Source organism: Euprymna scolopes, chromosome 3, assembly GCF_053919585.1.
Source record: "Euprymna scolopes isolate OS-2025 chromosome 3, ASM5391958v1, whole genome shotgun sequence".
Lineage (NCBI taxonomy): Eukaryota > Metazoa > Mollusca > Cephalopoda > Sepiida > Sepiolidae > Euprymna > Euprymna scolopes.
Genome location: NC_136484.1, coordinates 1,228,311 through 1,253,743, shown reverse-complemented (window position 1 = coordinate 1,253,743; position 25,433 = coordinate 1,228,311). Strand labels below are relative to the sequence as shown.

The 25,433-nt window shown below is 34.3% G+C and overlaps 1 long non-coding RNA gene across 1 annotated transcript; it reads right to left on the bottom strand.

Moving 5' to 3' along the window:
- Positions 1-9,647: 9,647 nt before the first annotated feature.
- LOC145252750 (uncharacterized) lies at positions 9,648-24,750 on the bottom strand. The gene is made up of 2 exons (XR_013863667.1): positions 23,497-24,750; positions 9,648-12,764 (listed from the first exon to the last, which is right to left on the bottom strand). It is a non-coding gene; the product is annotated as an uncharacterized LOC145252750 (long non-coding RNA).
- Between the last annotated feature and the right edge of the window lie 683 nt (positions 24,751-25,433).

Here is a 25,433-nt window from a genome sequence, read left to right as displayed (position 1 = left end):
TATAATGAAAAAAAAACGCTGGTTCTTATGTTGGAGATGTCGTATCCATGAACGAATGCAATATAATTCAAATAGTAGTTCCTAATCTCTGTCTCATAAGCAATGGACACGAGTGGTATCATTCATGATACCTGGGAAGCTCACTCCCAATGCATTTTTCTTTAAAATATCACTGGCAAACTGCCCATCAGAAAAACCAAACTTCAGCGCCTGACTACGCAGATCCTCTGAAGTGGCATTTGCAACACTGTTTTCAGACTGTGATGCAGTATTTTCCAAGCCAAACTTGCCAGCACTCAGCAAACAGTTTTCAGAGTCTGGACATTTGGGCTGAGTAGTTGGTAACTCGCCAAGCATCTCCTTAGAGGTTTCGAATATCACAGGGTTGCACAAGGAATCACACTCCACACCATTTGCCAACCTCGAGAGAATAAATCGAACCTGGGACGAGAACACTACAACATTAACAGCATCCGCTTCTACAAGCGAACAGTCCACGTCCTCACGCAAGGAACGATCATCCAACAATTCAGTTATATTATCTACCGATGATAACCATTCATCAACATCGGCCTTCATTGTCATAAAGTAAGATTTTGGTAATTCCCTCTGCAACCGCAATAAATCTAAGACGACGATAATCTTCCCTAAATAAAACTTTCGCTTCCTTACAAGGAATTCGGAAGAACGAGTGACCAACATTGTGCAGCGTTTGTTTTTTCAAAAATATGGAATAAATCCAAACAAATACAAAAAATAGGCGTTCAAATATTATACACAAAAATGCACACACAAAGGTTACAAAGGTATATGCATAAAATTCCTTCCTCATAGCACAAACAAAACAAGACCAATACATCATATTGAGCAGTGAAAATATCAAAGGATACAATCCACAGCTACAAATTTATCTGAAAGAGGATAGATTTTCGACACTTTGGGGCGTTGAGAAACGCACTAAATTACAACCTTATGTGGGAAGGGAAGAAGGGAAAAGAATTTGTAGGCAGGCGTTGGGAACGGGGAAGTAACAGAGAATTAAACACGTTTCGAAATAACGTATCTCGATTAGAAAAGGGTACACTTAATTTTCAAAGTGTCCCAAATAAGGGAACGAAAAATTTGCTAAATGTATTTAATAGGGGAAAACAATTTGCAAAGTGTCGAAAATTTATCCTCTTTCAGATAAATCCGACACGAAAATAACTAGCCTGAAAAAAAATGAAAGCATAAAAATAAAAAGGAGAGGTAAAGAATGATATAAAGGTCTTGTTTCAAAACGAAGAAGAGATTTTATTTGCAATGAATTTGGTTGCAAATTTTTCCCTTTGCGGGAATTAAATTCAAAAACATAGAGTGCCAAGGTAACAACATATAATGAAAAAAAAAACGCTGGTTCTTATATTGAAGATGTCGTATCCATGAACGAATACAATATAATTCAAACAGCAGTTCCTAATCTTTCTCACATAAGCAATAAATTTTAGGAACGTACTTACAAATTGATGGCGTCAAGGATGTGCCTTTTTCTTTTTTTCTCATTTTAAAGTCCTTTAAAATTTCTCTCCTTCCATTTACGTGCAAACCGTAGCCACGTAAATAAGTCCTAAGAAGTTCGCTTTCAGCACGTCCGGGTATTCTTGCCGGGCATTCTTCTTTGAAGGAGGCTCGTCAAAATTCCATATCAGCGCAATGAAACCACGTCTAATATTCTGGTCGCCAGAACCAAAAAGAGGCCGAATTTCACGCTGGGCTCGTGACGTCATCAAGGAGCTAGCATTGCTCTTTTCTTTAAATTAAAGGGAGTTTCGTACAAACCCAAAATATACGAAACTAAGAATCATAAAGGATATAAAATACAGAAAATCAAATATAAGAACCAGAATAAAAATGTAAACAGCGGGATGCACTATTGGTACACAAAATTCCAACAGGGGTTCTAAATATTTTTCTCGAATGTTTTCCTTTTAATTGATTGAAAATACTGAAACAGCTTTAGATGCATTTCTCTTTTAAAACAAACCCGATTTAAAACAAAACCCCTGTGGTGCGTGAGACGAGGGGTCGCTCGTAGATTACTTGACTTCAGGCTCGGGGTGTCGTAATTAGTAGAACAGCCACCACACTGCGATCTATTGAGACTAAGCCCTCGACCGACACGATTCGTCCTCAACAAGGGACGACCGTCCCGACCGTCCAGGAAGACGAACGGACAGTGTGGAGACCTTTCTCACTGTTTTTGTTTTCCTGGATCCGTTCCGAACAATTTTATTTTTTATCCAAGTTTTTTTTTTTTTTCGCTAACTCATTTTTTTTTCTCTTTAAAAACCTAATAATGGCTTCGTTGATCCGTCTTCCAGTCTATATAGAAGTACTGCTCCTATACCGTAATCACTTGCATCTGATGCAACAATCAATTCCTTCTTTGGATGGAGGTGTGCCAGTGCTAAATCAGATAGCAGGCATTTCTTAATCTCTCCAAATACACTTTGCCACTCCTTTGACCAAATCCACTTTCGTCTTTTTTATTAACTGTTCTGATATTCTCCTTATGTTCCTGCACATTTCTACTCTTTACAAGAATGTCATCCAAATATGATTGCAAAACCTAAATTGGCAAGCATTGTGCCCATTATTTGCTGAAATAACGCTGGAGCTATTTTCGAACCAAAAGGAAGCCTTTTGAGTCTGAAGAGTCCTACATGTGTATTGATACACAAATACTTCGAACATTCTTCACTGACTTTTATCTGAAGGTAAGCCTCAGATAAATAAATTTTGGAGAAAATTTTCCCTCCATTCAGCTTTGTAAAAATGTCTTCAGGAGATGGGTGTGGATAACTATGATCCATAAGACAGTCATTAAGGCCTGTAGAAAAATCGGCACATACGCAAATCCTCTTATTTTTCTTTTTAACATGTACAGTGGGGCTTGCCCACTCAGAATAGTCATCTTTTTCGACTATACCATTTTCCTGCAGTCTCTGCAGTTAAATTTCAATATCTTCTTTTGAAGAAAACGGCATGTTTCTTTTTGGCTTAAAAACCGGTTTCACATTTTGCTTTAGTTCAAAATTCACTTCAGTCTTAGTATACATACCTAACCCCTCAGGAAAAAACCTGGGGAATTCACTTTTTAAGATCGTAAGAAAATCCTCATTTCGTTTGGAATTTTTTTTTTTACTTACACTCACACTGTTACAAAATGAATTCATGGGTAGCTCCCATAAATCAAACAAAACGATCCAATCAATTCTGAAAAGGCAAGAATTTATATCTGGAACAACTGACACTTTTGTAGAAAAAGCTTTTGGTCCAAGGGATACGGTGCAATTAAATTATCTGATGAATTTTAATCTCTTGCCGAATAGTCTTTTGGCAATTTAAAATGTTTTTTTTTTTCCCAATTTTGGACACCCAATCCTCTTCCAGGTCACTTCGTCGATAATTGAAATATCGCTACGTGTATCCAAAAGTAGTTTCACTATGTGACCATTTATTTTGGTAGTGACAAATTGTCTTTTAGCTCCTTGTCTCACTTCTTTTGACAACACCACATTTACTTTAGACTTAAATTTTTGTCTTTGTTTCATAATAATAATGTTTTTGATGTGTCCTAAGGTGGCCTATTATACAAAGATAAAATATTCCGTGAAAGGAATAAATATACACTGTGGGTTGAATACTGAAAGAGAAGTTTATTTACGTATTTACATAGAGACAAATAAAGTGTGTTAATGTTCAGGGAGAAGTCTCTGTTCAAAGGGTCTGGTGAATCCAGTGACTCGGTTCCTTATGTAGAATGTTCTGGGTTGGTTGTCTATCGCCACATAACACCTCCATCCAGAAAATCTCTATCATTTAATTACAAAATCCAAAGCAAAAGCAAACTTTACCATTTTTTTCCTGTGTGATGACAAAGCATATAAAAGTGACGTTTTCGCCAATAAATTTCTATATTAAATGTTGAAACTTGGCTTCATATTGCTAATTACTGACATCTTTTATTTTTATTTATTTTTTGTTCGGTTGGGAGATATTTATCTCATGCTCAGGCCATAACTGTGATACCAGCCCAGCCAGCCTGAATGATCGGCCCATCATCGGCCCATTACAGTGTTTGTCGGCTTATCGTCGGTTATGTAATGGGCCGATGATGGGCCGATCATTCAGGCTGGCTGGGAGGTATCGGTGAATGTCGACCAACCTCCTCCACTACTAACTCAATAGCAAATAAAGACAATAATTGTTAGCCTCTCCTTGCCAAAAAGCTGGGATAGATATTCACATTAATATTTCAAAAAGAATATTTGCATAACTCACTGAAAGATTTTTATCTTCAAATTTATATTGCACAAAGTTGAAAAAGTGGCTACAGTCAGATCATGCATGTGACATCAAGTCAGTTCCATCACACACCCATGAAATCTTGCATGATAGTTCAAATCTAATGTACATCTGTAGCAGAAACAAATGGAACTATTTTTATTTTTCACCATTTGTTATGCTACTTTTTCTTTGTCGGCTTTCAGCCTAAGCAGGGGGTTATGTAGCAGAAACAAATGGAAATTTTTTCTTCCTCGAATCAATGCCTCTCTCCTGTGCTATTTGGCCACATACTGACCAATCAGGGGTACGGCGCACTGATCCTTCCTATTCCCTAAGGAAATCGGCCAGCATCAAGTTTGAAGAAGAACTCGTCCTTACTGAGAGAGCCACCAAACAGAACGGACCTCCCTTTTCTTCTCTCTCTCAACCTCGGTGATTTCTAATGGTATCGACGATTCCACTGGGAATAACTACCGCGATAGCACCAGGTAGCCGGAGTCCAGCTTTTGACAAGGAACATATCACATTCTCCTTAATAAACCTGTTCTGTGTTACCTTTTATCAAGTTGTTGTGTTCGTCATTTCAGAGGCTTGTATTGAATTATTTATTTTATTAGGTTGTGTTCTAAAAGCATTTTAAACCCTAAACATCATGCACTACTGATTTCTACAATCATTATTATATTCGGCTACAAGCATAGTTTTCTACATATATCTTTCTATTGCAAAGTACTTTGTAAAGACTTGTTACAAAATTCCATTCGTTTTTGGGCAAAAATACATACACGTACAGAATTTCCTTCAGTTAAATATAATACCAGGTTCATTGTTAGATTATTGGCATTAATATAATCAAGTACGAATTGGTATCACCTCATTATCAGGCAATATCTACAGCTTAATTCACTGATCAATTCCGTTAGGTCTCCCATATCTTTAAGTTGAATGCTTCCTAAGTTAGACCAAGAATCACTACAGTATAATCCGACCTCATTGTATCATAATATCGTCAAATGGCACCAAATAATCAACTGCTCTAAAGAAAAACTAGACCCTGCCTTACCTGATCAATATTCAGACTGATATCTTCATCAGATGCATAGTCAAGTAGAAACGGGATAACATGATCATGCCCTAAATATTGTTCGGATCACAGATTAAATCAAGAGTTACAATTCATTTTGCTAAAACATTATTGGTTACTTTTGCATTAAACGCTGTGATTGGCTTAATGTCAAATTACTTACCTATTTACTGTTGTGCTTTGTTGATATTGGTTAAGAGCTCGCCCTTCTGATTTGGTTACATCTAGAATCACTATCTCTACTATTATAACAAAGTCACTTTGTGTGTGTGAGTTCCTTTCTCATAGGTTCCGAAACGGCTGAGCCTATCTTTTGCAACTTTCACACGAAAGTAATTTATATGTCTGGCAGTGTTCTTGGATAGGTTTTGTACATAAATTCATCCAATAAGTATCGAAAATCGAAAAAATTCCGATAAAGTCTTTTCTTATAAATAAAAAGGAATTTTTACATGGGAATATTTGTGAGAATCGAGTTCTCCATACAAGCGAACTCACATACATAAATTGATGAGCTTAAGGTAAACACAATTATCGCCCTTCAACTCTGGTAACACCATGCCATGTCACCTGGGGGTGATACAGCCACCTTCATTTCCGGTTTGTATCATTCATTCTCTTTCTTCGTTGGACATCAAAGAGTGCAGATGTGATGATAAACGCACTCTGGTCTATTGAACACCAGTCCGCTATTGACCTCGCCGTCGACCTCTCATCAAAAACTATAAATGCAAGTAACATTAGTTATAATCTCTCACTGAACTCTTACTATCATTTATTTTGTATCTGCTGTAAATAAATTTATTTGGTGATATTTATAATATCAGCATATTGTGTGTCTTCATTTCACGGCATAGGGGACATGCGACCTTTCTTTATTAAGTAGGGGCTTAACAATAGAGGATGGGATCGCCAACTACACATCAAAAAGTGGCCCATCCTCTACAGAGTAGTGACCCTGGCGTAATTTGAACATGCTATCGTCTGACATAATGCAACCACGCGACTTCAAAAAAGCAGCAATTTTACCTCCATGCATTCACACATTGGGAAATTAGAAATGACCATGTGCGTACACACACATAATTCGCATTGTTTCATCAACAAAACTGAGTTTTTGACTTCATATCAATGATTAAAAGAACACTCATTTCTGAAATTAAATGATTATCTATCTCTAACTTTTAATCTTAAATCGATAAAAACATTATACACAGAAGAAATAATTTTTCCAACCTCTTAACATTAGTATAACTTAAAAGAATTAAGAACACAAAAACATCAACCAATCTAACATGCTTTCTAATATAAAATAATTTATTCCTAACTTTCAACCTTAAATTTACAAAAGAACAAAATAATGGTGAGATAAAATAATTTCATTTCTAACAATTCCTTACATTGCATGTTGCGACTCTATTGTTTTAACAGCGTCGACGATCATGGCTTTTAAAATTTTACAGCCATTATGATCTCAGGAAGACAAGTAAAGACAGTAGTTTCTAGTTGCTTTCTCTCTTGATTTGGGGGTGTATCCCTCTATCGGAGTTAAATGTGCCTTCAAATACCAAACTGGAAATTGCTACAACTTGGTGCGGTACTAGGTGTGTCAGAATTTGGGGAATTTTTGACACCCCCAACACAAAACTGCAAATAAAATATTTAAAAAAATCGTAATTTCTCTTTTAAAGTGGGTTGTTTATTTTCTTTATGGAATATACTTCCAAAATAAACTATTAAAGTTGTTTAAAAAATTATAGAAATATTATTTTTTATTTTTTAAATAACAATGTTTACAAAGTGCCTGCGCGCGTTCATGCAACCATATTTTTTACATAATGAAATCAATTGAATTTTACGAGTTAATTTTTTTTCAATTTATAAACTTTAAAAATCTATCAAAATTTTTCTGTTTCAATTTTTACGATATTTTCAGGATCAATGCAAAATTTTATGCTCTTTCCAATAAACTGAATATATTCTAGACGAGCGTTTTTTTTTAATTCAGCCCCCCTCCATTTTGAAATGACTATTCAAATGAAAATAATTAATTTTCTCACCTCAAATTTATATATCACAAATTGAAAATAAAGATCAATGAATAAAATAAGCTAATTTAAAACAAAAAAAAAGAACAGTTATTTGCAAATTTACCTGTAAGGTTTAAAGTTTAAAACCTTTTTTTATATTTTAAAACACGTTAAATATGTTTTTGTTTTTTTTTAAGTGAAACCTTATAATCTTGTTATATTGTCCAGAAAATTTCGTAGAATAACGATAATTTTTTTCTATTTGATTCAATGATTATTTTTGTAAATATTTAAAATAAAAATTCACTCGATAAAGAAGAAATATATTAAATCAAAAACTCATGTATTTCTTTGAGAAAAGAAAAAAATAAATAATTCGTCCAGTGTTTGTTTTTTAAGGCAAAAACTGATAAGTAAGATATGATTATTTTGCATATACGGTGACACATATTAATTCACACACAAGACTAGACGATTAACGTATATGTGTTGTTTTTATATCCTTCTATCCATCTGTATTTCCAAACAGGAAAAACACTGCTTCGGCGCTTTGCTAACACCGATTAATGCTTACTTAATGGCGGCCTTTTCAAATAGTTGTTTAAAAATTCTTTTATTTAAAAAATACATGGAATATAAAATATAAATACGGACAAATTCTCATAAATGAAGAATGGAAGCATGCATTGATTAGTATTTTATATATTAAGTGATTTTTTTGAATTTATATATATTTTTAGATTAAGTTAAAATTTGTTGAATGTTGTGAAATCTTTCTTAAAGAAAACCAATTTAAAAAGAAATATTGTATATTTTTTCGATAAAACCTTTTATTATTTTAAAGTTTGGTCTTTGCTCCCTTTATTGAAAAACAAATTAGGGTATAAATTACATTATTCATATTGTTATAAGCTTCGAAAGATAGGGAATCTATTTAATCACTCTTTTTTATGGCGAATTCTGACACTCCTAGTGCAGTACATACAGTGCCTAGCCTTCCCAAATGGTCAACCATCTGGTAGTGACCAGGCTCATCGTTACTTAACTTTGGTAATCTGATGAGAACTGGTGTGTCAACGTGATTGTGCCATATATATTACATATTTAGTTTATTCAACTGAAAATAGTTAATTTAAATTGAAGAAAGCAAAACATTCAAAAACATCTTAAGTATCAAATGAGGCTGTTATCAGTAAGATATTACAATTGCTGTAGAGAAATAGCGTTAGAAAAAAAAACATCACACAGCATTGCAATTGTAGGAGAATAAATAAGAGCACCGGATTACCGGTGTAGGGTAAGGAGTGGGGTCCCTTGAGAAAAGAAGAGGAGAGTCCGTACACATGAGGCACGGACGCAAAAAGTTCTTCTCCTAAAAGACAATGTTGGACAGGCAGAGTACAACTCTAGAATACAGTTCTCACTCCTCCCGTAAACCCCACTATTGAAGTGAGTAATCTTTTTACCTTAATGTTCTGAATTGCAGTGTTGTCATGTTTTCATGTTTGTTAATAAATTCTTATTTATACTTGTTGTACGTTTAGTAATTATTAAAGCTGGTCGGTAGTTTTGGGACTTGGAAGAACCTAAACCCGTACCAACACAATGCTTTAATATTGCATCACAGAGTAATATCACTTTATTTCAAACAATTCTAAACATTAGTAGGACTTGAACAATTAAGAAAATAAAAATTCACCCACGCCTGAAACATCAGCTGATATAAATCGATTATTTATCCCTAACTTTTAATCTTAAATTTATAAAAGAACAGGACTGAAACGGATGAAATAATTAAATATCAAACCTTAATTTTAACCAATTCTTTAAATTAAAAATAGTTGTAAAAACTAATTAAAAATGAAGAAAACAAAAGTTCAAAAAATGTTTTAAGCAACAAATGAGGCTGATATTACAATTGTTGTAGAGAATATCAATGAAACCCACATGAAACTGCAGTAAAAAAAAGACCATTATCAGCGCTGCAATCCTTTATCACAGAGTAATTTAAAGTTTATTTCCAAATATGTTTATAGCTTAATTAGTAAAACTTAATGCAATTATTTTGATAGTTTGAGAAAATAAGTGATTAGAAAAATCGAGGTGTATAAGTAATAAGTTTTTAGAAAAATAGTGTATTTAGAAAATAAATGTTTAGGAAAATATGGATGTTTAAAAAAATAAGGTTCTTTAGAAAATAAGTGTTTACAAAAATAGGGATGTTTAGAATAATATGGCTATTTAGAAAATAAGTATTGAAAAATAAGGGTGTTTAGAAAAGTTAAGGTGTTTAGAAAATGTTTAGAAACATAGGGGTGTGTAGAAAAGTTAGGGTTTTTAGAAAATTAGTGCTTAGAAAAATAAGGGTATATAGAAAACTAAGGCTTATTAGAAAATAAATATTGAGAAAAATAGAGGTGTATAGAAAAGTTAGGCCTCTTAGTTAATGAGTGTTTAGAAAAATAGGGGTATTTAGAAAAGTCAGGGTGATCAGAAAATAAATATTTAGAAAAATAGGGGTTTGTAGAAATGTTAATGTTTTTAGAAAATGAGTGTTTAGAAAAATAGGGGCGTTTGGAAAAGTTAGGGTGTTTAGAAAATAAGTGTTTAAAAAATAGGGGTGTTTAAACTGTCACTTTCTTAAGTATTAAGTAAAGTGTCTAGTTGGCATTTAAACAATCAGTAATGTTTGCCTTTAAATTACATTGAAAATGAGAATCTAAAAAGGTTCTCCTTTTTCCTTTTTATTCCATTAGTTCTCGAAAATCAATAGGCACCTTCCTTATATTTCGAATAAAATGTTAATTTGAATAATTAGTTCAAATGTGCATTTTATTTAGCAAATTATGCTCATCTCAGGTTGGGCTAACAAACTACATACGAGGAGAGCAAAGACATTCAAGGATTATTTCTAGTAAGTAGTCAAATGTTTCACTGAGAAAAGAAACATCAATATTTACAAAAGTATGTTTTTTCCGATCTCGTTCTTTTCAAATTTCTGCTATTGTTTTTTTTTTGCCAGATATTAACCAGCTATTTTTATGAATTCCAACTGAGAAATCTTTAGAATTCTAACCATGTCCTTAAGAAAATTGTGATCCTAAAATGTTTCTTTTTCCCATTTGTTATTAAAACTCAGATTATTATTATTATTATTATTACACTCAGTTATTCATATGGAGTGTGAGTTTCCAAATATTTCACAAATTTCAATTTCTGAGAAAAAGAAGATACACATACATATCTACATCTTAATTTTCTTTTTTGTTATTTTTAGTGAGGATGAGGCATCTTACTATATACCTTACATATTCCAACTGAGAAATTTGTTTAGAATTCTAAGCGCCATTTAAATGTACTCTCTTTTTCTAATTTTCTTGTTTTCTTCTAGCTGGGGCATCCTACCAGATGCCAGGTATTTACTATCTCATATATTCTAACGGAGAGATCTTTTTAAAATTCTAACTGTTCTTTTAAATGCAAGTGTTTGTATCTGTCTCGTACTTGGTTCACAAGTATATTTTCCAGGTAGTTTTTCACTTTGCTATTTTTCTTATCAGTTTGTTCAAACTTTGGATGGAGCATTCTACTGGATGTCAAATATTCATCTGCGAACTCAGATATTCCAACTGTGAGACCTTTTTTTAACATTCTGACTGTCCCTTTAAGTGCAATTGTCTTAATCTCTCTTGCACCTGATTCACCAGGTATATTTCCAGGTAAACTTTCAAATTCTTTTCTATGAGTCAAGTTATTTCTATAATAACTGGAATGATAGTGATCTTCTTAAGATTCCAGTTTCTTTTCATGTCATACATAAAACCTTGGTGTTTCATTTAAGTGTGTGTCAGCATATGTCTTTTAAGATGAGAATTTGTTATAAATGCAGAATCGCATACGCTACATAAAAATGGTTTCTCCCCACTGTGAATTCTCATATGTGGAACTAAACTTGATTTTACAGAACAAGAATAGCCACATATTTTACAAGAATATGGCTTTTCCCCAGTGTGAATTCTCATATGCATCACTAAATTTGATGACTGAGAACAAGAATATTCACATATTTTACAAGAATATGGTTTTTCCCCACTGTGAGTTTTCATATGCATCACTAAGCTTGATTTAACAGTACAAGAATATTCACATATTTTACAAGAATATGGCTTGTCACCACTGTGCGTTCTCATATGTGTTATTAAACTTGATTTATGAGAGGAAGAATACTTACATAATTTACAAGAATATGGTTTTTCTCCGGTATGAATTTTCATATGCGTCATTAAATTTGATTTTTGAGAACAATAATGTCCACATATGTTACAAGAAAATTGCTTTTCTCCACTGTGTGTTTGCATATGTATTGTTAAATTTGATTTATGAGAACAAGAAAAATCACATATTTTACAAGAATATGGTTTTTCCCCAGTGTGAGTTCTCATATGTTTTCCTAAACTTGCTTTCTGAGAACAAGAATATTCACATATTTCACAAGAAAATGGTTTTTCCCCAGAATGTATTCTCAGATGACTAACGAGATTTGATTTCCGAGATGAGGAATATTCACAGACTTGACAACAATATCGTTTGTCTTCATTCTGTACCTGCATGCTTTGCTTGATTCTGGAAAATTATTTACAAATCTTGCATTTCTCAAGGATTTACTTTTAGTCTGCAATTCTTGTGTGCTGTACTAATTGCCACATATTTTATCTGACGTGAATCCTCATATCTTTCAATGATTTTGAATGAATTTCATTTTATTATCAAGCATTTTTCAAATGTAAAAGAAGAGCCATGTTCTTCACAGCCATGTGGTACCGCATGCGTTTGGTAGATTGTGAATTCTTTGAAAAATATGCACATGTTTATCAAAAAATCTTCAACATGTATAACTTCTCCACAATCACAAAACAGGTGATAAATAGATAAACGCCACAAGAATATTGCTTTCACATAGTGTAGGTACACTTTATAAAAGTGAGGTATTTACCAAAAGTTTATTAATTAATTTTATTGTATTGTAACGAAAACAGCAAAATGCAGCACAGTAATGTGTTTTTTAACGTTTTTGTGATCGCATGCATTTGGAAAGTTGTGATTTCTTGTATATATTTTACAACTACACAGATTATCTTAAAGGTGTGCGTGCATCTATCCATTATTATACAATATTTGTTGAATAGTAAGATCCAGAAAAAAAAGTTTTCCTGCAAAAGATACCACTGATAACTTCCCCATAAATTAAAATTTTATCCATAGTACATCTCAATGAAATAATCATCAATTTAAATTCAGCAAAGGCCTTCAAGCAGGAACATCTGAAAAAAATAAATTAAATTTTATTTTGTAGCATATGCATTCACATTCGATTTGCTTATTATTATCAATATTATTGGATTGAACTCACAAATTCTAGATCAATTAACTCTTGAAAATCATAAGAGACAAATTCGAAAAACTAATTATCTTACTTAAGAGAGGACCACTCGATACAGATGTTTGTGAAATATTCTAGCATACTAGCACACTCAAAGTATCACTGAATTATCTGAGCTAAAAAAATATTATTATAACAATGTAGATTGAATTGTCTGTATTTTTGAGATGGGGGGTTTTCATTTATTGAGATTGTCGGACGGACTTCCTCATCTTGGTTGTTATAGTCACAACGTTTCGGCCGTTTTGCTCTCTGGCCTTCATCAGGTGTTTTGTATTGAACTGGGTAACTGTTTGTTAGGAGTCTCGAACCCAACCCGTTATTATTATTACGGGATTACCGTGTTCGGACTCCAGCTAGGCTCTGGGACATAGTTGCTGATTCTCTGTTTTGAATGTTACTTTTCACTGCCTTCGTTCAGGATTGAACTCAGCACCTTTGGGTAACTGTAAACTTTGATACAACGTCTAGGCCACTCGGCTATATGTCACTAGGACAGTTCTTAGTTGGTTTTTGTTTCACCCTTGTAAACCTTTCTGCAACTGCATGGGATGGAATATATGCAGTTCTTAGTCATGTTCTCCTCCATGCAGGGCTTCACTCGTACCAGATGTCATCTGAGTGTTGACTCGCGCTTGAATACCGTCCTGATGTTGGAGGGGGCACATATTCTCTGAATCTTTTCGGAGATGCCTCGTATGTGGTAGGCAGACCATTGGTGGTTTTTGGGTTTCATTTTCCTCGCTTATACTATTAACACATCTGGTGGATAGTATGCTATCAGGTAGTTGTTACGATGGAGGGTGTTCTTCAACCTGACCATTTCTTGGTGGTATGTAATGGTGTCGCTACTTATTGTCTCTGCTCGATGTTGTAGGCAGCGTGTCATTCCATGTTTGATACTGTATGGGTGATGGGAGTTGAAGTTATTGTCTGGTGAAGGTAGGCTTGCGATATACGGATGTCTTAAACCCATGCTCTGTGCGTGATATGAGTATATCAAGGAAGGCCAGTTGGTTATCTTTTTCTTTCTCCATTGTGAACTGTATCGATGGTCTTATTGAGTTCACATGGTCTAGGAGAGCCTGGATGTCTTTCTGATGGTGTCAGAGTATGAAGGTGTCATCAACGTATCTTAGCCACATGGTTGGTTTTAGAGGAGCTGAACCTAAGGCCATGTCTTTGAAGTATTCCATGTATATGTTCGCCATCACTGGTGATAATGGCGAGCCCATAGCTAGCCCCTCCTCTTGTCGATATAGGCCAGTACCCATTCTGAAGTAGGTTGTTTCTATGCAGAATGTCAGCATTTCCATTAAGTTTGGCAATGGTACACATGTGCGCTCTTCTATGGAGAGGTCCGCAGCTAGTTTGTCTTGAATTACTGCTAGTGCCTCACTAGTTGGGACTTTAGTGAACAGGCTAACCACATCTAGGCTTACCCTTTGGTTTGTACTGATACGTTGATGAAACCTCCATACTCTGGCCCCATCAGGAAGACATCCAGGCTCTCCTAGACCATGTGAACTCAATAAGACCATCAGTACAGTTCACAATGGAGAAAGAAAAAGATAACCAACTGGTCTTCCTTGATATACTCATATCACGCAAAGAGCATAGGTTTAAGACATCTGTATATCGCAAGCCTACCTTCACCAGACAATAAGTTAACTTCAACTCCCATCACCCATACAGACCAAGAACTGCATATATTCCATCCCATGCAGTTGCAGAAAGGTTTACAAGGGTGAAACATGCCACCCCCCTTAAAGTAAGGGTGGAAGAACACAATAAAGTGGTAACTAAAGGGGAGACGGAAAGATCGGGTATCGCCAACCATGTCTGGATGGAGAGGGGGGACCATCGCCCCCTATGGGATGAAGTAAAAATAATAAACAGAGAGACCCACTGGAAAGTGAGAAAACTTAAAAAAAACAGCTCACATGCTCGGACATAACAACCTACTGAGCAAACCAAGCATAGAGCTGAATGCAATTTGGACACCTCTAATTGAGAGAGAAAACCTTGAATAGCAACATAGGTTTAACATTAACAAAAACCAACTAAGAATTGTCCTAGCGACATATGGCCCAGTGGTCCTACACGTTGTATCAAAGTTTACAGTTACCCAAAGGTGCTGAGTTCAATCCTGAATGAAGACAGTGATAAGTAACATTCAAAACAGAGAATCAGCAACTATGTCCCAGAACCTAGCTGAAGTCCGAACACGGTAATCCCGTAATAATAATAACGGGTTGGGTTCGAGACTCCTAACAAACGGTTACCCAGTTCGATACAAAACACCTGATGAAGGCCGGAGGGCAAAACGGCGGAAACGTTGTGACTATAACAACCAAGATGAGGAAGTCAGTCCGACAATCTCAATAAATGTAGATTGAATTAGATTTTTTTTTAAATGCAATTCAATAATAAATATGGTTAAATGACATTTTAGGAATTTAACTTGACTACATTCTATAAACAATAACAAGGAATTTTAGATGAATAAAAAAAAATATGTTTTCAGAAAAAAAGAATGTGCATTAACAATAACATCTAGATACATGATACAGATGTTGGCTGATAAGATTCTTTGTCGACGTGCAAAAGTACATAATCAAAAGAAATGTGTTTGATATATGCATGGATGTTAGAAAAGAAAAAGGAGTAAAGGAGGGCAGTAGCAGAAGTTAGGTGAAGAAGTCAGGTGAAGAAGTCAGGTGAAGAAGTCAGGTGAAGAAGTTAGGTGAAGAAGTTAGGTGAAGAAGTCAGGTGAAGAAGTTAGGTGAAGAAGTCAGGTGAAGAAGTCAGGTGAAGAAGTCAGGTGAAGAAGTTAGGTGAAGAAGTCAGGTGAAGAAGTCAGGTGAAGAAGTTAGGTGAAGAAGTCAGGAAAAAAACACCATGGAAGTCGGTGAAGTCAAGATCAAAAATGTGAAGTCAAATGTTGTAATCTCTGAAATGTCAACTCAGGTATCTGAATTCGTCCCAGTTGTTACTGTCATGTTAAATGTTTCTCTTACTCTGTTTTTTATTCACATTCACCCATAACAAGGCATATCGCCACTTGGACATAAGGGGCTACTATTTAGGACCAGGCCTAGGAAAGATTAATAAGGTGTTGGTTTATATTACATTCAATCTTCTGCATATAAGTAGTCAGGGAAGCAGGTAGCAGGAAGTGAATTCCAAAATTTAGTTGTTCGAGGGAAGAAACTATTAGAATAAACTTTCTGGCATTTAGCAACATTAACAGTGAAGAGGTGAGATTTTGTTGCTAAGCGGTTTTGTCAGATATGTACATCGAGAGGGCATTAGTGCAATGAGTTCATGAGAGCATATTTTATTAAAATTTTTGTAAAACAGAAATAGAGATATGGCATTGCGGCAATCAGACAGGGGTTGGAGTTGACAAGGTAGGATTTATTAGATTGAAAACTCTTTTGTTGACTCTATGCAAGAGGGAGAGACTAGTGGTAGATGCACTAGCCAAGATGTGGCAACAATACTCCATGCATGGCCGAATGCTGGCCTTGTAGAGGTTGTAGCAGCCTTCACAATGTCCCTAATGCATTTGTTCCAGTTCATATTGCTAGTGAATGTTAGTCCAAGGAGTTTGAAGGAAGAATTCTCAGGTTGGGCATTGTCATGAATATCGATGTTGGAGAGGCGTCTTGTTAAAGAAGAGCAGCTTAGTCTTACTAGCATTAAATGTTACAATCCATTTGTGACTCCATTGCACTATGGCCTGGTGATCATTTTATAAGGATTCTGCAATTATCTTAGATTTATGTACATCCATTTTTCCCTTATACATGTTACAGGGTGTTTTATCATCAGTAGGTGTATCCATGTCGGACACAATATTATCAGGGAGGTCGTTTATCAGGAATAATAGTGGTCCAAGGATGGACCCTTGAGGCACTCCCACAATAATATTATGCTGCTTGGATTTACGTCCATCAAAAGATAATCTGGATGGTATTACTATCTAAGAAGGATCTAATTATATGAAATACATGTCCAGTTATACCATAAGATTTAATTTCCATTAGTAGCCCTTCGTGCCAGATTTTGTCAAAGGACTTGGATATATCAAAAGCTATAGCCCTGGCTTCACCTGCCTTATCCAGTGCATGGTATATGCGTTCAGAGATGACTGTAAAAATATCTACTTGACTTGAGAGAGAACAGGAAAGAAAATATGAGTAACTAACACTGTGGTGAAAGGCTAGTCGAAAGCACATAAAAGTCTGCCACAATTTTTTACTTGACACATAGCCAAAATCGATAGACGTTGACCATAGCATATTCTAGGCTTAATTGTACCTCGAATTTATGCTTTATTTCAATCATGTTGAAAGTAAAAGAACCATTGAGATAAAGCATTTATGCATACAACATAATGATGCTTACATACTGTTTTCGTTAGATGACCATGATTAAATGTGGTGAAAGTCAGCTAAACATATGCGACAAGTGTGCCACACCAAAATTTCTAAATTATACTAACCTAATACATATTCTAAGCTGGATTATATTTCGAATTTCTGCATGGTTTAAATCATACCGAAAGAGAAAGAATCAGATATCAAGCATTTATATATACAACATTATAATGTTTATACACTGCTTCCATTAGATCACAAAAAATTCACCCTCGGATCTAAATTAAAATTTTATAACTGCAACGTCTTGTCCACACTTATATAGAAATAAAATGTGGTGTCTCAAAATCAGTCAAGTGGCATTACCTGAATGAATCCTTCAGTGTCTGGCCGGGGAATCCTCTTGACAAGCTGGAGAGTTTTGTCAATACAGCATAGAACTTATCATCTGACTCGTCCAAGCATAATATTCATCTCGAAAATTGCTTGTAATGGCCCACATGGGTCAAGCACAAAGGTCCTGCATAGCGCATCATTTACCTGTGTTTCATTGGTCTTATCTGCATTCAGCAAAGGCATCACCAGCTAATCATATGATTACTTGCTCAACCGTGTCACTTCTGAAAATTTGCAAATCAGATCCACACTTTCCAGTAGAGGTTGCTCCATCATATTCTGGTATGAATTTTAGGTAGAATCTTCCTACAGCCATAATCCCAAAGTTGCTTGTAATTAATATTTTTGTTGACGCATCACCTACTTGTTCCCCACACAAAAGAATTCACCATCTTTTATGCCATACGAGGTTGCACATATGCAAATGAATACAGGTCTCACTTTGATTACACTTGTCCATGCACAGTGCCATTTTCGTGTCAACTAACCATATGGTCGCCTTGTGATGCATTGTCTACTAAATGGCAGATTATAATCGATATTTTGGACTTCAAAATTTGTGGGATTATTTTATGCTAGCAATTTATTTTATTTATATTTTGAGTATTGCTGATACGTATTTAATTGCTTGCATTGTGCTTCACATGTTTTAAATACTATTAGAACAACATGAGAGAATGTTGCCAGTTAAAATTTTCTCATATAAATTGGAGGGCAGATAATAAATTCACATCCTATTCCAATTTTTATATCATAACTAATCATACAAAATGTACACAAATACTGCAAATTCAAAAGTTTTGGACATATTAATTAGACCTACTAAGGGCTGTATTATTATCACTATTTAAAATATGTTTGGTTACAATTGTTCGATGTTTTCCATTATATAAAAAACATTGAACTGTTTTGGCCACGATTAAATCTATGAAATGCTAAAATATATTTAAATGGTGTTTCAAATAGAATAAAAATGTACAACCTTGAATTCACAAAATTCAATTTGTGCTTCATCCCTCCTCTTCCCCTTTTTCCACCAGTTCATGCCTCATACTTCTCAATCCTCTCATATATTCACTTTGAAATCAGCCAAGAAAGAGTATAAAAAAAAGTCTCTTCTTCTTTGCATACAGTTCATCAAAACGTTACATAAATGGGTTCAATAGCAGACCCTAAAATCCAAATGAATAAACTATTCCTCAGAATTAAAATTGTCAAGAAGTTGGACAAAACTCCACAGAAAAACAGGTAGGTGAAGTGTTATCTACTATTATAAGTAAGAGTCTGTGGATGTCTGAGGGAGTGAGGCCGAAGTAGTGTAGGTTACAGGAGGAGATGCAATCAGTGATTAAATCTACTGCTGGGTGTGCAGGTACTGTGGTGTAGATGGCAACTTCATCAAGGCTAAAGGCGTATTTACCTTGTTTAAGTTGTTGTGGTTGGAGAGTGTTTAGACAGTGGAGTACTTCATCGGAACACCAAACATACAGATAGATTATAGGACTGTCCATGGGTTCCTCCCTCTACACATGCAACTCAGTCATATTTCTCTCAAGATATGTCGACGACATCCTGATCCTCATGTCATCATGTGCCGAGGCTGAGAACATCTACACCATATTCTCCGATACCGACCCACACATAGAATTCACCATCGAACATCCCAGCGGTGATGGATCCCTATCGCTCCTAGATTTCAACATAAAAATATCAGACGAGGGGACCATCACTACAATTCTATCGAAAAGCAGCCAGCCGAAGCATATTTGTGCACTATAAGTCGGCCCTTCCTACTAAGGCCATTATCGGATACGCAAGAAATGAGATCATCCGCATTCAAAAAAAGTGCAGTAGACCAGCAGACAAGACAGAATTCACAAAACAGTTCCACCAGGTCCTGGAAACAAACAGATACTCCAACACTGTCATTAAACATCTCTGGAACCCCAAAAAACATGTAAGAAGCTCTCTACCAATACCTGCTTCCTCAAAATGCCCCACCTCAGTGACAAGATCACAACGACTATCCACAGGGCTATCAGAAGGGAGGGCCTCAATATGCAACTAGCCCACTCTGGACCATCCTTGAGGCAGCAGCTTTCTAAACCCAAGCACAATGAGGACCCACCGCCATGCACACGTACAAATTGCCCCATATACCCTGCAACCATCTGCCACCGAACACATGTGGTCTACAAACTAGAATGCTCTGCCTGCGGAAATTCTACGTGGGTAGCACCACAAGGCCCCTACATATAAGAATAAAAGAACACACACAAACACAAGCATCGTCATTCCACAAACACCTTAACACCTGCAGAAACACCAATACATCTATTAAAGTCGATATTTTAGCCACAGAATGCAATATTGGGAATCTCCGCATAAAGGAATCACTACTAATATCCAAATTACGACCGGAACTCAACAACAGACTAGAGCTTGGATCATTATTCATCATATAACACTACACACAGCTCCCACCAAAGTCTTACCACCACACCGTACAACCATAACCCATTAGAACAGGTATACCACTACACACCTCTCATGCACCACCTGGCTAACCTACAGCCCAGACAGGGTCTTACTACAAGCCCCCTCCCATATAGATAAAAAATAAATAAAAAAGAAAAATTAATAAAAAAATAATAAAAATAAAAATAAATAAATAAAGAACGAAGGAAAAAAATAGCTACATAGATATAATAAAAAAAAGAAAATAGCAATAAATAGTTAATTGAAGTAACCTAAACCAATTTAAAGAAAAGGAAAAAAAATTGAATTAAGCTAACCAGCTATCCAAACCTAAATAACACTATCAAACCCAATTAAACATACATAAATGCAATCCCACAATAAAGAGCACAAATAACATGTAATCAAATAATAACAACATAACTCACCAAAGGTGAGTGCATGTGCACAGGTGCAAGTGTGCATATGTGTGTATATGTGCATGTATGCGTGAGTGTGTGTATGTACATTTGCACGCATGGTTAGGATGCATGCATATACGGGTATGAGTGTGTGTGTGTGTGTGTGTGTATTTGCATGCATACAAGTACGTGTGAACGTATGTGTATGTATATGTACATGTACGAGTAAGTATGTGTATATGCGTATATGTAAGTGTAGGTATATGTGTATAATAGTACCTGTGTTGTACATGTAACAACAACTACACAAGCCCATGAAAAGTAAAGAGAAGATATATATGTATGTACATGTGTATATGTATGTGCGAGTATGTGTATGCATATGTGTACGTGTATATATATATGTATATGTATGTGTGGGTGTATTTGTATATATATAGTATAAAAAATTTTAAAGAAAGACGAAAAAAAACGAAAACTAATAAGCTGACAAACCTAGGGTCAATACTCAAATGCTCATACATACTAAGCTGGCATTTAAAGGGCCACTCGTGGCAGAAGGATAAGTAAACTTATTTAAACTAAATAAACAAACAAACAATTAAATAAATTACGATAGCCATTAGACGCCGTTTTCTCAATACATACAAATATCGTTAACCTACTATTCCTAACCGTCAAACATGGACAAAAGAATAAATAAGTAAATAAAGATAATAATAATAATCACTTAATAAAATAGAGAAATAACAATGTCCAAAAAAAAGCCGAACCAATGTCTCCCCCTAAAAACCCCATCCCCTAACCCAAACACGCCAACAGTGGGCCAAGAGCACCCCATCCTGCATACACCCTCCAACAGTCGGGCCAAGAGCACCCCATCCTGCATACACCCTTTAACAGTCGGGCCAAGAGCACCCCACCCTCACACACACACGCCTCCTCATTCACAACCTCGCTCTCGACCTCTCCTTCAACAGTCAACCCATGCCAACTAGTGAGTTTTACATGCTTTACCTGCATGGACTAGGTCATTCCACTGAAAAAGCCACGATGTAAATAAATTAAACAAATAAATAATATGCAGCAGCAGAAAAAAAAGACAATGAAATAAATATAGAAAATACAATAGAAAATACAAAATAAAATACAGATCATATAGAAAAGAACAAAAATAAATAAAAAAATCTAACAAGTTCAACAATATGTTAATCACCTAAAACACGCTATACATCTAAATCCCCTCTTTTTTAAATTTGCTGCGAGACTCCACACAGCAATTTAATCCATTCCTTTCGTTCCACCCGGCATGCTCTGAATAGAACTGTAACATCCACCATCTGAAAAGGGGAATTTTTCCTGAAATATATTATGGATATTGTCACACACAACAAGTAAGACATTTATACTTAATACAATTGAATAAATATATGCATATATAGACATATATTTATGTACTTATTGATTTGTAAATCGCCACTTGTTTTCGTCTTCTCTTATCAACACCAACTATATCTCATTCCTCGCATTGTGATAGCCTTCTAAATCTCCACATTATATATATATGTGTGTGTGTGTGTGTGTGTGTGTGTGTGTGTGTGTGTGTGTGTGTGTGTGTGTGCGTGTGTGGGTGTGCTTTTATTCATTCAATTATTTTTATAGCAATTTAAAACAATATTCACTTCAAACACTCGAAAATACGAAATGTAAATATTTCTTGAAACTTAATCGCACATGTTAGATTGCTTTTCAAATTGAAAGGAGCCAATCCTTATAAATATTATTGAAACTGTACACCTGATCAGAGCACACCTTAAACTACAGAAATATTTTGCTTCTATAACCAGTCGAAGCAGACATGCTTTCCTAAAATCAGCTCTTAAAAAAAAAAATGGCCATCTAAATTGTTATCCTAAAATAGGATCTCCAAACACCTACTGTGATTAAGGAAATAAATTAAAAATGAACTCGGAATGGTAATAAGTTATACTAAAACGAATATTTTTAAAACTCAAATCTAAATGTCAAATTTAATAATCTATTTTTTGTGGATTTTAGGTGCTTGTTAAGATAAAGTCGACAGATCAATTTTTTTAATATGTCATTTTAAGGGAAAACAGCAGTATTTAACTGAACTGTCATGTCGAAAATAGTAACATATTCCAAAATTACCAAAAATCATTGAGTAGAACAACTGCTATTGTGTTTTTATTAAATAAATAAATAAAAGTTCGCCATTAAGGTGACAAAAAAGAGATAATATGTCCCTTATATTCGCAATTATCAAAGTATTTATATCTAGGAGAAATGCAATTTCCTCTAATTTTTTGTAAAAATTACTTTGAATTATAAATAATTTTCTACTCGATAAATTTTCGTAATTTTTGGATATATTACTATTTTCTAACATGACAATTAAGAAGTACATTTATTTGTACTTAAAACGACATGTTTAAAAAATTCGATCTGTCGACTGTATCTTAACGAAGCACCGATTTTTATTATAAACTGAAGACTAGTACTTTTTTTTTTTAACTCAGATAACAAAACAATCGATTGACAGATTGTTGTGTGGGGGGGGATATCATAAAGTTCCTTTTCTGCACTGATATTATCTAACGACACGACCAACTTAGAATTAAATTATTTTATGTTAAACATTGTTTTCGCAGAAATCATGAGTTTTTATCAAATCAACACATTTTCGATTTAAATGTAAATGTTTGAAGTTTAAAATTTTTTTAAAATCGAATAATGTTTTTATAATTAAATAATTTATTCTTAGATTTTTTAAATTTTTATCATAGATTAATATATTTTTAATATTTTTGCGATATAGTACGGCGAAATCGAAATGTTTACTAAAACAATAAACTTATTTAAATGTTGAAGATTGTTTAAAAAATCATCGAAGAACATTTTTTTTTCTTTTTTTAGTGTAAAAAAATCTTACCTTCCATTGCAGGAAATTCAATCCGAAAATCAAAAATCGAAAATATTTTATTTTTTTCTTTCGTGTTCAAAATATTTTTTCTTTCAGTTTGTTAGTAAATTGATACAATTTCTGTTTCGTGTATCAACTTCATAAGAATCAAAATTAAAAGATGAAAAACACGATTTAATTGCGAAATTATTTAAAGGAAAATCAATTGACTGATAAACAAACAATGAATTGTAACACGGTGTAATCATTATTTCGTCCCTCGTCTCCAAAAATTCCGTTCTTTAATTGTGTCGAATTCTTTTTCTATAAAGTTTAGATGACACTTGTGCACAACTAGGACGGAATGAATCACTTTTTTGGTTTTTAGTTGGGACATAGAAAGAGTGCATAACAGGGCCAGACAAATGCAATTTCCGGACCGAATCTGAAATAGGTAGGTGTTTCTTTTTTCTTTTTTGAGAAAGTTTTTCTAATATATATAAGAAACTTAAAATCGAGTGGGTATTTTTTTAGTTTACCGACCCTCGGCATTCACCTTTAATTTGTCGATTTTCCGAGGTTTTCGGGGACGCTGAGAACGAACATCGCATTTATTTTTTGGCGTAAACAAGTAGTTATCCATATTTGAAGACACTCAGTATCCAACGTGAATTTTTTAAGGAACTTTTGACACCCCTAACACGAAACTGCGAATAAAATATAAAAAGACTCGTAATTTCTCTTTTTAAAGTGGGTTGTTTATTTTCTTTATGGATTATACTTCCAAACTAAACTATTAAAGTTGTATAAAAAGTAATAGAAATATTATTTTTTTATTTAAAAAAAAAACTAATGAAATTAATTGAATTTTACGAGCTCAGTATTTTTCAATTTTTAAACTTTAAAAATCTATCAAAATTTTTCTACTGATTCTTTACAATATTTTAAGGGTCAATGTGAAATTTTATGCCTTTTCCAACCGAATATAATATTTTAGACACACGTTTTGTTTTTTTTTTTAATTCACGCCCGTCCCCCCATTTTGAAATGTCTATTAAAACCCACGTTGTTTTTTTTTGTTTTGTTTTTTTTTATGAAACCTTGGTCCTTGCTCCTTTAATGGGAAAAAAATTAGGGTTTGAATAACATTTTTCGAGACAGGGGGTCGAATTAATTCACACCCCCCATTTTGAAATGTCTATTAAAAAGTAAATAATTAATTTACCCAGCAAAGTTTTATATATCACAAACTGAAGATAAAAGATCAATAAATAATATATTCAAATTTAAAGCAAAAAAAAAGTAATTTTCTTTAGAAATTTACCCGTAAAGTCCGAAGTTAAAAACCTTTTTTTTAAAATCCACGTCGTTTTTTTTTTTTTTTTTTTTTTTTTTTTTAATGAAACCTTGGTCCTTGCATCTTTAATTGAACAAAATTAGGGCTTGAATTATATTTTCGAGGAGTTATAAGCTTGGAAAGACGGGGAGTGGAATTATTCAATATTTTTCACGAAATTTCTGACACACCTACGTAATCATTATTTTTTTTGCTGGCAGCCATTTTGTTTCCCATTTAAAAAAAAAAAACGCCAACAAGAGCCAAACGAAGCCAAAACAATGTTTTTGGCAACACATGGCTCTCAAAACATTTTTCGGCTTCAAAGCCGAAATGCCCCCACCGCCACCCATCCTCTATTCCGGATATTTTTCCGCTTCCCAATATCGAAATGGACAATCTTTTTTTCACTTTCTTAATTACATTAATTTTTTCACTTTCTTACTAAAAAATGTGGACACGCGTAGTCACTTGACGTTTTACAACGTGTATGAATACATGGCAGACATTTTAAATGCCAAGAAATATTTCTCATAAAATAAAGTTTTCACCTCATTTAATAGTAAAAATATTGCTATCAGTAAGTTTTCACGAGCGGTTTACAAAAGCATATTTTACGTTTTTTGTTCTT